The sequence below is a fragment of the Acipenser ruthenus genome, chromosome 53 (assembly GCF_902713425.1).
Source record: "Acipenser ruthenus chromosome 53, fAciRut3.2 maternal haplotype, whole genome shotgun sequence".
Classification (NCBI taxonomy): Eukaryota; Metazoa; Chordata; class Actinopteri; order Acipenseriformes; family Acipenseridae; genus Acipenser; species Acipenser ruthenus.
In genome coordinates this window covers 5,624,786-5,638,438 of record NC_081241.1, presented here as the reverse complement: position 1 = coordinate 5,638,438, position 13,653 = coordinate 5,624,786, and positions in this window count along the sequence as shown.

Here is a 13,653-nt window from a genome sequence, read left to right as displayed (position 1 = left end):
TACCCACACATGGTAAAATGCAGGAGACTTTTTAGAAGTCGTAAGAAGCCTAATTAAAGCACAAAGTAGCTAACATTTCCACACACAAGGGCCTATTGTTTCTATATCACTGATTACTGATCGAAAAATGAAATTCTCCCAGAGGTTTTCATGCAGGTAGGTACTGTATATAAAGTATAGCAATGACAAATCTTGAGGTGTAAATAAATGTTGTGTAATAAATGTGCACACTACTGTATCAGATGTATTTTCCACCCTAGTTTTCCCTTTTGACAATTCATATGTAAAACAAACGTCTTGTTATAGGGTGTGGTTCACTGCATTCAGTTTGCATGAGTTTTTGTTTAATGTTGGTAATTAGACACATAACAATAATCTTCATACCTACACGGTAGCATTGCAGGTACTTTCTTTTTGTTTTACTTAATTGTAATTTAAAATAAATATTTTCTTCACAGACTTTTTTTTTGTTTTACTATTTAGTCGTTAGGGGTTGAAGCAGTTAAATATGGTCTTTATCTCAGCCCTGCAGCAAGAGTCACATTAACCACTAATAAGTTACAGCCTCGAAAATGTACACAGTGTGGTCACAGTGCATCCTGTCACACTCGGGAGACATCACTGTGAGGCTCTCTGCTCGCACGGTCAGTTCACCACACTGTGAGGCAGGGGCCTTGTGGTTTTTTGTGTGCAAAAACTACATCAAGAATCAGCACAAACAGCGCTTTGTCACAGGAAATATTCTTTAATATTTAATTTTAGCTGAATGTAGATTAATGATAGTTTTTTGTAGTTTATCCGTGACCTTAAACAATTCAAATATATTCTATAGCATTAAAAGCATGAGAAATATTTCATGAAAAAGTATTTGTAAAGTTGTAAATGCCATTCATGTTATATACAAGTTATAATAACAGATCATACAAACCTTGTGAATAGACCTTGTGAACTACTGTACATTGAGAAATACAGTAGGTAATACACTATTAAAATGTTAAACACTCAATCAAAAATATTCAGTATGTGTAGCACTAAAAATAAATAAATAGGTTAAGTTAAAATTAGACAAACGCTTCAATAATAAAATCCAGCAGACTGAGACTTTTAGCATAAAGCTTCTAATAATGTTACAATGGATTTAATTTAAAATTGAAACTATCCCTTCCCTAAAATAACAAGATGTCATCCAAGATTGATGTTTCACAGGGGCTGTGAAACCAGCCGTTCATTTTCCTTTTTTTAATCTAGCTTTTTTTTTTTGCGCACACAGAATACACAGATGCAAACACATTCCAATAGTGGTTTCATGGTTTGAATGAAATTCCACAGCGCTGTTTAAAATATCCTCTCTCTGGCATTCCCTTCCATTGGGATTCCAGATCGTGTTGTCCTGTGATAAAACAAACTCTAGCAAAAGAGCAAAAGAGCCAATGAATTGACTTTTATATAGAAAAACAGCACCTTCAAACCAAAGAGAGCGCATCAAGTTCATTGCAAACCCTCTTTATATATATATATATACATTTTTATTTTTATTTTTTTCTCATTCAGATAATGCTTTGGAAATCTTCCTCTAAGCTTGTTAATATGATGTGGGATTTAAATTGTAATTATTTTGTATTAATCGTGCTTTCAAGTTAATCGCACTTAACAAAAATGTACTTAATAGCGTTTTCTTTTTTTGTAAGTATCTTATTTCTTCTACTCATAAAAAGAAAACGCTATTAAATACAGTTTTGTTAAGTGAGATTAGCGGGTTGTCAAAGTTTTGATTTGGTCCCAGCCTACAATTTTCAGAAAACGTAACAGAAGGCCTAATTAATTAGGGAAAGATTTGAATACTTAGGAAACATCAAAATATGCAGTACTGAAAGCAAACAAAGACAAAATACCTGTTAAATAAATAGTTTAATGAAATATACTATTCATATTTTACGTGTTTAATGTATTAAACCAAATGAAGCTGTCATTGATATTTGTCATTTATATCCTTTATATATGTACCTGTATTTAAACCTTTGAGAATTTAATTTTGCAATCAGCGATATAGAATCAATAGGCACTCGTGTGTTGAAAATGTTAGACCACTTTGTGCTTTAATTTGGCATCTTAATCAACTTCTAAAAAGTCTCCTGCATTTTATCTTTTGTGGCTACAGCATGTGTTTTCTTTCTCGTACTATTTTAAATTAATTGCATGTGTGGTCTATTAAAGTCATCAATTACATTAGACAATCATTAATTTGCTTATTTTGACAATGTTCCCAGATTTTTTGTGACAGTGGTTTGATTTCATAAGCACAAAAAATGAAAACAAAAAAATCAATGGGGTGTTCTAATACATGTGCACCCTGCTGTATTATATACAGAAGCAATGGGGTGTTCTAATACATGTATTATTATTATTATTATTATTATTATTATTATTATTATTATTATTATTATTATTATTTATTTCTTAGCAGACGCCCTTATCCAGGGCGACTTACAATTGTTACAACATATCACATTATACATTATTTCACATTATACAGATATCACATTATTTTTTACATACAATTACCCATTAATACAGTTGGGTTTTTACTGGAGCAATCTAGGTAAAGTACCTTGCTCAAGGGTACAGCAGCAGTGTCCCCCACTGGGGATTGAACCCACAACCCTCCGGTCAAGAGTCCAGAACCCTAACCACTACTCCACACTGCTTATATACAGAAGCAATTATGGGGTGCCAAACAGGCAATATATCAACTTTGATATATATATATATATATATATGATTGATAATTGTTGATATATATACATCAATGTTTGATATATATGTATTGACTTGGGATAATAATAAATAAGCATTTTATTAATTATTATAATTATACAATTGTATGATGCACATGGTAATTAAGCACCATTATTCATTTTAGCAAAGGTGTAATGGTTAATTTACACATTAATTGCTTTCAGTTTAGGGACAAGTTTGAAATCCCGTTGTCTCAAAGCGACCAGTAAATCTGGAGCCAGGTAGTTTTATAGCTGAAAGCAAGATTGAAAAAGGACACGCTTTCTGCAAGCTGGAGTGATTTTAATGTGATGTGCTTCAGCACGAAAAATCACGGAAACATCGGAGGGCAAATTAAGCACAAATATATTATATTGTTTATTTGCACAGTAAGTTCCGATTTAAGGTATCGGTAAAATATACGTTTGGTATGGGTAGTGCATGAAGAGCAATAAGAAATGCAGCCGAACTACAATATGAAGATGTGTGTTCTAAACAGTTCAAAACAAAGTGAGCCTGTGCCGCATCATAAATGCATCTGTCTAATTCACGTAAATACTCTCATCTGCATTTTAGGAGCAATAATCAATTAAAGTATAATCTTAAACAGAGTTTTGGTAGTTGGGATCAGTAGACAGTTTTAAATTACAATAACTAATAACCCTGATGCAGAAAGGGTTTCCTGTCTCTGCGCTCGACAATAGAAGGACACTTTGTCCATCATTTTTTTATTTTATTATTTATTTATTTTTGGCTATGCAGCGGTTCATAAATACTGTACGCAACACTCCTATTATTCATTACAAATTAGGAGGTAAAGTCGACAGCCCCATAGTAGTCCAACGGAAAGCCTAATTCAAATATACCGGTATATATTAATTTATTATTTTTTTACAATTAAACATAGCATTTTAATAACACTTTGGTTAAAATTAATGTTAGGCTACATGTACTACAAAAGTAAGTATCAGGACCCCGCTGAGCTTACTAACAATGTGCCTGCTCCATGTCAATACATATTATTAATTTTTTAGCAGACGCCCTTATCCAGGGCGACTTACAGTCGTAAAACAAAAATACATTAAGAATCAGAAGTACAAGTATTAATACAAGTAAGAGCAATGTATATCAAACATGGACATATACTAACAATCATCAATCCATATATATAGCAAACATTGATGTATGTCACGAAGGACAATTAAAATCAGGGGTAAGTATATTTATTTTAATTGCTAAAGGTAGCCAAACTACGCCACATGGTGGAATATACGGGCAAGAGGGTCCCGGAATTTTAATACACTTTCATGATTAAATCTTATACTTAATAAACTTTTATCCAAATCGTTCTTCGCAGGTTCTTTTTTTTAATCCCAGCACCACACAAGATACTATTATAAATAGGCTTGATTTAGTACAGAAATGTCTTTAAAATATAAAAAAAACTTCAGTCACAACACACAGTATTATTCCTTTTTCTTGCTCATCTGGTTAACACAGGATAGCATGCTTCGTACACAATTTTAAAACACATCATTCAATAACGAGGGTATAGCAACTAAAAAGATAAGATCAATATTTGGCAGAACAGTTGAATAAAGTCCGCCAAATCGTGGTGCAACTACTTGTCTTAGTATGCAAAAGAAAAAAAAAAAATAGAAAATCAATCTTAATCTCACGAGTCTGTCCCGGTTCAGTTGATAGCTGAGAAAAGATCCAACTCGTTACACCCGTGCCTTCAGAGGACTCTAGAAAGAACAGTCCATGTTCAGCACAGCTCACTCTAGCCTCCAGGAACGCTTGCACAGTCTCCCGTGCAGCAATAACAGTTCCAGCAGGCAGCAAAGCTGATCCCGGCGCACACTCTAGCCTGAAAAATCAGTCTTAAACACAGCGTGTATAAGCACAGATTTCAGTGCCTAGACAGATTTACAGCATAGTCAAACTTCACTCAATTGGTCTATCGGGGGTGGGGATGGGGGGGTAATAGAAAGAAAACAGTCTTGGTTTATAACAAGCAATTCCACCTGGTTTATCACGAGAGGGGGTATAACAGTCAAAGTATTGAAATCACAAACATAACGCCTGTCAGCGTCTTAAGCAGCCAAACATGAGCACCAATACAGCTCTTTTCAGTATTGTACTTCCCTGTGTGCTGCCTGAGTCGCGTCTTTCTCAATCTTCGTCCACGAAATGTTGTTCTTTCCTTTCTACAGCTCTACTTAATCCATTAATATCGGGTCGATCTTGCGGGTCTATATTCCTCCTCCCTTGTCACCGTTCATTCTCTCCCCAGTTTGTGAGTCAAAGCACTATTGTCTGTGAGGGATAGATTAGGGCAGGTGAAAACACTAGAGATGATTAACTGTGGGAGTCGGGAGTCAGGGATCCCAAACTGGTTTCAGGTGTGGTGTTCAAGCATATAAAATTAACAATTAGTGACTACAACAAAAACAAGTGTGATAAAAAAAATAAATAAATCCACACACAATAAAAATCAAACAAATCATCATAATAAGACAGGCTGTGTGGTCCAGTGGTTAAAGAAAGGGGCTTGTAACCAGAAGGTCCCCGGTTCAAAACCCACCTCAGCCACTGACTTATTGTGTGACCCTGAGCAAGTCAACCTCCTTGTGCTCCGTGTTTCGGGTGAGACGTAATTGTAAGTGACTCTGCAGCTGATGCAGTTCACACACCCAGTCTCCGTAAGTCGCCTTGGATAAATGCGTCTGTTAAATAAATAAATAATAATGATAAAAATTAAACACATTAAAACCACGAATATATAAAAAAAAGATATTTAGTGCACACAATAACATCCACCCGCACCATTTTAACATTTATATATCAACTATCAATCCATATATAGCAACATGTGCACACTGCTGTAATTGTACATTAAAGGTCTCCATTAGCCATGCACCATTCCTGGACAGTATTGTGTGCATCTCAAAGAACCTCACCAATCAGTTCAGTGATATGGACAAAGAGAAGTATGCAATATATATATATATATATATATATATATATATATATATATATATATATATATAGTAAAAGACCTCACACCACTCACAGTTCTTTGGGGTTCAGTATTAATAGAACCTGTCCCTGTTCATGAGAAATGCATGTTGTGGGGTTCAGTATTAATAGAACCTGTCCCTGTTCATGAGAAATGCATGTTGTGGGGTTCAGTATTAATAGAACCTGTCCCTGTTCATGAGAAATGCATGCTGTGGGGTTCAGTATTAATAGAACCTGTCCCTGTTCATGAGAAATGCATGCTGTGGGGTTCAGTATTAATAGAACCTGTCCCTGTTCATGAGAAATGCATGCTGTGGGGTTCAGTATTAATAGAACCTGTCCCTGTTCATGATAAATGCATGCTGTGGGGTTCAGTATTAATAGAACCTGTCCCTGTTCATGAGAAATGCATGCTGTGGGGTTCAGTATTAATAGATCCTGTCCCTGTTCATGAGAAATGCATGCTGTGGGGTTCAGTATTAATAGATCCTGTCCCTGTTCATGAGAAATGCATGCTGTGGGGTTCAGTATTAATAGATCCTGTCCCTGTTCATGAGAAATGCATGCTGTGGGGTTCAGTATTAATAGATCCTGTCCCTGTTCATGAGAAATGCATGCTGTGGGGTTCAGTATTAATAGATCCTGTCCCTGTTCATGAGAAATGCATGCTGTGGGGTTCAGTATTAATAGATCCTGTCCCTGTTCATGAGAAATGCATGCTGTGGGGTTCAGTATTAATAGATCCTGTCCCTGTTCATGAGAAATGCATGCTGTGGGGTTCAGTATTAATAGAACCTGTCCCTGTTCATGAGAAATGCATGCTGTGGGGTTCAGTATTAATAGAACCTGTCCCTGTTCATGAGAAATGCATGCTGTGGGGTTCAGTATTAATAGAACCTGTCCCTGTTCATGAGAAATGCATGCTGTGGGGTTCAGTATTAATAGATCCTGTCCCTGTTCATGTGAAATGCATGCTGTGGGGTTCAGTATTAATAGAACCTGTCCCTGTTCATGAGAAATGCATGCTGTGGGGTTCAGTATTAATAGATCCTGTCCCTGTTCATGAGAAATGCATGTTGTGGGGTTCAGTATTAATAGGTGTTTTTAATGCAATATTACATTCAGGTTTTATGCAGAACTATGAAACACTGAGGAGGCATATCAATGATACTAAAATACAATTATAAAATTATAAATAAAAGTTACAACTAGAAGTCTTCCTCATCCATAGCTTCAAAACGCTCAATAAGAATTCTGCAGTAAAACTACTGAAACGACTCAGTCAAGCAGACACACATTCTGACCAGCGCCTTCTTCATTGGAATAAAGCACCAAACCTTTAGCTCAATATATTAATATTATAGGTTAGGGGTTCTGGAAATGACCTTGATATAATTAAAGTATTCAGTTGCTTCCCAAAATTAATTTGAGATAAAAAAATAAAATAAAAAAAATTCTATCTGCCAATAACAATATACACTATTTATGAATAAGATATTCTTCTGTCATTGTAAATGCTGTTTGTTCGTGTAAACACCATATTTTTTTTAGTTTGACTTATATACGTAATTCAGCTCTGCAGACACACACACACACAATAGGCGATCATTCTGAATACTTGAGTATTACATTATGATGCACTTTTTAAATTGTATTTTACATCCATATTACGTTTAAGAGATATGTTTAAGTTTATATATCGTATTGTGTAAAATATAACAAAAGAATATAAAATAAATACAAAAGTTCATATATCACATAGCATATATCACAACATAACAGCAGAGCTCAAGGAAGAGAGTCATTGTGCATCCCTGTCGACTGAATAGAATACCTGTTCACAATGGGACATCATTACAATAGAATAATGTCATTTAAGTGGTTGATTCTAACTTGTTTTTTCCCTGAACCTTTAATTAATGATGGATTATAGAAGAACTATTAAACAATCAACAGTGGTGAATGTTGAAATACTAAAATAACTTCAATTCAGTGACAAACGTTTCGACTATAGCAGTCTTTTTTACATTGAACGAAAAAGCAAATTTTAAAAAGGCTTTAAATAGTGTTGAAAATCCTGCTTCATAACAAGTAATTGAATATATAAGGATCTCAAGTCGAAATGTGATCCCGTCGGCTTGGAGTTCACAATGCAGAGCAAATGATCAGTATGCATTACAAATGTATTTTTCTGTACAGTTATATGGGAGTGCACTTGTAATAGCTCTGCAGTAATGAATGTATGCGTTTGGATAATGTTTCACATTTTTAATAATTCAGATTGGAAACTAACCCCTTAATCTGCTCCCTATTTTACTGCATTTAATCCTGTACTTTAGAGTACTATAATCTGTCACAAGTGTTATTTAATCTGTAGTATTTTGTATTTAATTATATCCTGATGTAATTATCACTGATATTGTTATCTGCTCTGATATTGATTTGTATTTTGTAATATACTTGTACTTGTTACAACCGAAGTAATATATATCAAGGCTGCATGATATGGGATCCAATTTGCTTAATGTTAAGGGCGATGCAAACCTATAGACTGTGTCACCATAATCAATTTGTGTTAAAAATACAAGCATTAGCCTTTTTTGTAACTGCAGAAAAATAAGATTTGAATCTATACAAAAAACCTAGCATGAATTTCATTTTTTTTTTTGCAAGATGGTCAATATGGGCCTTGAAATCAAGATTACTATCCAGCCAAATACCCAGATACTTATAGTTGTCAACTAACTCAATGGCGTTGTTATCTAAAGTAACTAAAGCTGAATCAATAGTAACATTTGTCCTTGTAGCAGAGAATACCATAGCTTTTGTCTTACTAGAAGGGGAGGGATTACATGAATATAAAATGGTATTATCTGCATAGAGATGGTACTTACAGTATTTAATGTTGTCACCGATATTAATATATAGAATAAACAATAACAGACCAATAATTGATCCTTGAGGACCACCCTTATTTAATAAATCAGGATTTGACATCAGATTTGCATGTTTAACAATCTGTGATCAATTAGTAAGAGGCTTGCAATCCAATACCAGCGCTCAATAACATTTTATTGAGTAGTGCATGATCAACCATATCAAAAGGCCATGTTGATTTCTTATCTAAAGCCATTTTGATGTCATCCATCACTTTCAATGTTGCAGTCACAGTAGTCTTAACCTAAAACCAAACTGCATAGTGTTGAAGATTGTATTTGCATCCAACTAGCATTTCAATTGTGGGCAGCAGTGTGGAGTAGTGGTTAGGGCTCTGGACTCTTGAGCGGAGGGTCATGGGTTCAATCCCAGGTGGGGGACACTGCTGCTATACCCTTGAGCAAGGTACTTTATCTAGATTGCTCCAGTAAAAACCCAACTGTATAAATGGGTAATTGTATGTAAAAATAATGTTTTTTTAAAAAATGAAATTGTACGTATAATGTAATTATTTGTAAAAAAAAACAACATCATATCTTGTAACAATTGTGAGTCACCCTGGATAAGGACGTCTGCTAAGAAATAAATAATAATAGCTCTTATCAGTAACAGTCCATTTGTTACAAATGTTTTTTTACAGTGTCTGTTCAGTCAAACAATTTGATTAATTCATTACATTAAGAACTTCTCAAAATGTTTGTAGACATCTGTGAATGGACAGTGTCTGTCAAGGATGGTGAATGTCAGGAAGCAGACACAGGAGACAGAAGCTGCAGTTTAAAAGGTGCTGCTGCACACTTTTATTTAACACCAAACAAAGAAAAAGGCACAGGGGCCAAAACAAAACACTCCTGTATAAACACTTGTCAGGCTGGGCATTCGCTTTCACTGACCAGTGCACAGCATATTCACAACACAGCACAGCATAGCATAGCATATTCACAATACAGCACAGTACAGCACAGCATATTCACAATACAGCATATTCACAACACGGCATATTCACAACACAGCATAGCATATTCACAACACAGCATAGCATATTCACAACACAGCATAGCATATTGACAATACAGCACAGCATAGCATAACATTCACAATACAGCACAGCATCAAGCTCTAGGGTGCCAGATAGTAATAAATATCCTATCAAATTATTTAACTTAACCACATTACCAGGACCAGAAAACCCATTATCCTATTCAAATCCTATATAGTCAACAAGAGTAAAATGGGACTATTAATTAATTGAATGACCAAACAAGTTGCTTATGAGGTTTTTATATATATATATATATATATATATATATATATATATATATATATATATATATATATATATTTAGATGGCTCCAGCTTTAAGTCCATTTACCCATAATAATGAAACCAAATTACAAAAGCAAAATAAAACACAAGTTTTACAGAAAAGAAACAAAACATGTACAAAACAAAATATTAATTAACCAAACAAAAATGACAGTTAATTGCTATGGTAATAACAAACAGTACAAGACAATGAAAAGCTTTTCATCCCTATTGGAAACCTGCTTTAAATACGGTCCTTCCCAGAGACAAACTAACTTTACCATCGTGTTACCAAAGACACCTCTTTAGTAATCAACGCCAGGGGTTGCGGGAATATACCCTCACGAGCCAATTTACACTATTAAACTGCAAGCCGGGTTTCAATAGTCTCAGCAAACACACACAACGCAATATACATACCCAACAATTAATCAACAAAGCAAAAGTTAATTAACAATTTACTAAAATAAAATACAGAAACAAAAAACACCAGTATACTATAAAGCAATATTTAAAATTATTTACTGGTCAAAACAAAATAAATAAATAGGAGGAAAATAATAAAGTAAGGAAAATAACACACGAGTCTGTAACACACAAGGATTGGCGGTAATACTATAGCAGTTCTGATAGACAGAGTAATGTTCATTTAATATGCTGCAAGTCAGTTATATTCGAATTATTTTCTCTTCCTTACAGGGACTGTATTGGATATTTAACCAGTCACAAAAATGTCAGATTCCCTTTAGCAATCGAAACAACGATGCGGGAATCCTTTCAATGACCTAAAACTACCCAATTCCAAAGCTGTACGACCTGTTCCGCTGGAACAAACAGGTTAGTTAACCTTGTTTGTTCATCTGGCCTCCGGCCCGTAGTTTGTTCCAAATACTTGGCAAGTAGTTTAGTTAACGTTTTCCTCATGCAGCCGCTGATAATATAGAAAACTTTTTCCCTTTCAAATTGTTTCGTTTGAACACACCATCACAGTCACAGCCCTCAACTCCAAACTTCCTGATGACATCACACAATGCCTTCCATCCCAGACTGCATAGCAAACAGGAACCGCCAACCTCCATACAGCACCCGTAGTGACCTCCAGCAAGCCTCCTCAACAAGCTAATTGTTCAGCTTTTATACGCAAGTGGTTCTCTGTTAAACGTACAGTATCGATATGTCATGTTTGCCACAGCATAGCATAGCATAGCATAGCATAGCATATTGACAGCACAGCACAGCATAGCACAATACAGCACAACACAACATAGCATAGCATAGCACAGCATAGCATATTCACAATACAGCATAACATAACATAACATAACATAACATAACATAACATAACATGCAAACTCCCTCTCCCAGACAAAGGGTTTCTCCTCTCCTATATGCCATGTGGCTTGAGCCTAATTAACCACCAGTCATTCAGTTAAGGCTCCAGCCACATTCTCACATGTATTCTGGCAGGGCTGAATTTAACCCCCTCCCTGCCAACCCACTATTCCACACACACACGCACACACACACACACACACACACACACACACACACACACACCAGCAGGGCTTCCACAACATCACACAAAGATTATGTAAGGGGACAGCACAGAAATGAAGAAACTTAATCTTCTATTGTACTAATTAGTGAGTGTGTAGTGTACCTTATAAAATCCAAAAACAATACATCTGCACAGTAATGTTACAGTTTCTACATGCGTTTCTGATACAATTGTGTGCTTACATATATCATGCAAAAAGATGTACACATTATATACATTGTAACTAAGCATAATAACATTGTAATGATGTGTAGGTACACATGTAATGACTAAACCCCAAAAGTAATGACTAAAGCTAAGGTTTACAATTTTAGAAAAGCAAACTACGAAGGTATGAAACAGAGACTAACAGAAGTAGATTGGAGTAAAATAGAGAAAACATCCACAGAAAAAGGGTGGCTGTTTTTTAAAAATGTAGTACTAGAGGCACAAAACAATTACATCCCAAAAGTAGACAAATCTAAATCTAAAACAAAATGGCCAAAATGGTTTAATAGATCAATTAAAAAAAATATTCAGCGAAAAAAGGCACTTTACAGAGCGTTTAAAAGGGACCAAAAACAAAGCACACAGAAAGAGTACTTGGAACTGCAAACACAAGTCAAAAAGGAAGTTAGAAAGGCCAAGAGAGAGATAGAAATCAATATTGCTAAGGGGGCTAAAACCAATTCCAAAATGTTTTTCCAATATTATAACAGCAAGAGAACATTCAAAGAGGAGGTTAAATGTCTAAGAGACACAAATGGCAAAATCATAGATGAAGAAAAAAAAATAGCAAATATATTAAATGATTACTTTTCACAGGTTTTTACAAAGGAGGACACGGACAACATGCCCCACATGTCGACCTGTTCCTATCCAGTTTTAAATAACTTTAGCATAACAGAGGCAGAAGTGTTAAAGGGACTGGGAGCTCTTAAAATAAACAAATCCCCTGGGCCAGATGAGATCCTCCCAATAGTACTCAAAGAAATGAAAGAAGTTATTTACAAACCGCTAACCAAGATCATGCAACAGTCTCTTGACACAGGGGTTGTACCAACAGACTGGAAAATAGCAAATGTAATACCAATCCACAAAAAGGGAGACAAAACCGAACCAGGTAACTACAGACCAATAAGCCTGACTTCTATTTTATGTAAACTTATGGAAACTATAATAAGATCCAAAATGGAAAATTACTTATATGGTAACAATATCCTGGGAGACAGCCAGCATGGTTTTAGGAAAGGGAGATTATGTCTAACTAACCTACTTGACTTTTTTGAGGATGCAACATTGAAAATGGATAACTGCAAAGCATACGACATGGTTTATTTAGATTTCCAGAAAGCTTTTGACAAAGTCCCGCATAAAAGATTAATTCTCAAACTGAACGCAGTAGGGATTCAAGGAAATGCATGCACATGGATTAGGGAGTGGTTAACAGGTAGAAAACAGAAAGTACTGATTAGAGGAGAAACCTCGAAATGGAGTGAGGTAACCAGTGGTGTACCACAGGGATCAGTATTAGGTCCTCTGCTATTCCTAATCTACATTAATGATTTAGATTCTGGTATAGTAAGCAAACTCGTTAAATTTGCAGACGACACAAAAATAGGAGGAGTGGCAGACACTGTTGAAGCAGCAAAGGTCATTCAAAATGATCTAGACAGCATTCAAAATTGGGCAGACACATGGCAAATGAAATTTAATAGAGAAAAGTGTAAAGTATTGCATGCGGGCAATAAAAATGTGCATTATAAATATCATATGGGAGATAGTGAAATTGAAGAAGGGAACTATGAAAAAGACCTAGGAGTTTATGTTGACTCAGAAATGTCTTCATCTAGACAATGTGGGGAAGCTATAAAAAAGGCTAACAAGATGCTTGGATATATTGTGAGAAGTGTTGAATTTAAATCAAGGGAAGTAATGTTAAAACTCTACAATGCATTAGTAAGACCTCACCTAGAATATTGTGTTCAGTTCTGGTCACCTCGTTACAAAAAGGATATTGCTGCTCTAGAAAGAGTGCAAAGAAGAGCAACCAGAATTATCCCAGGTTTAAAAGG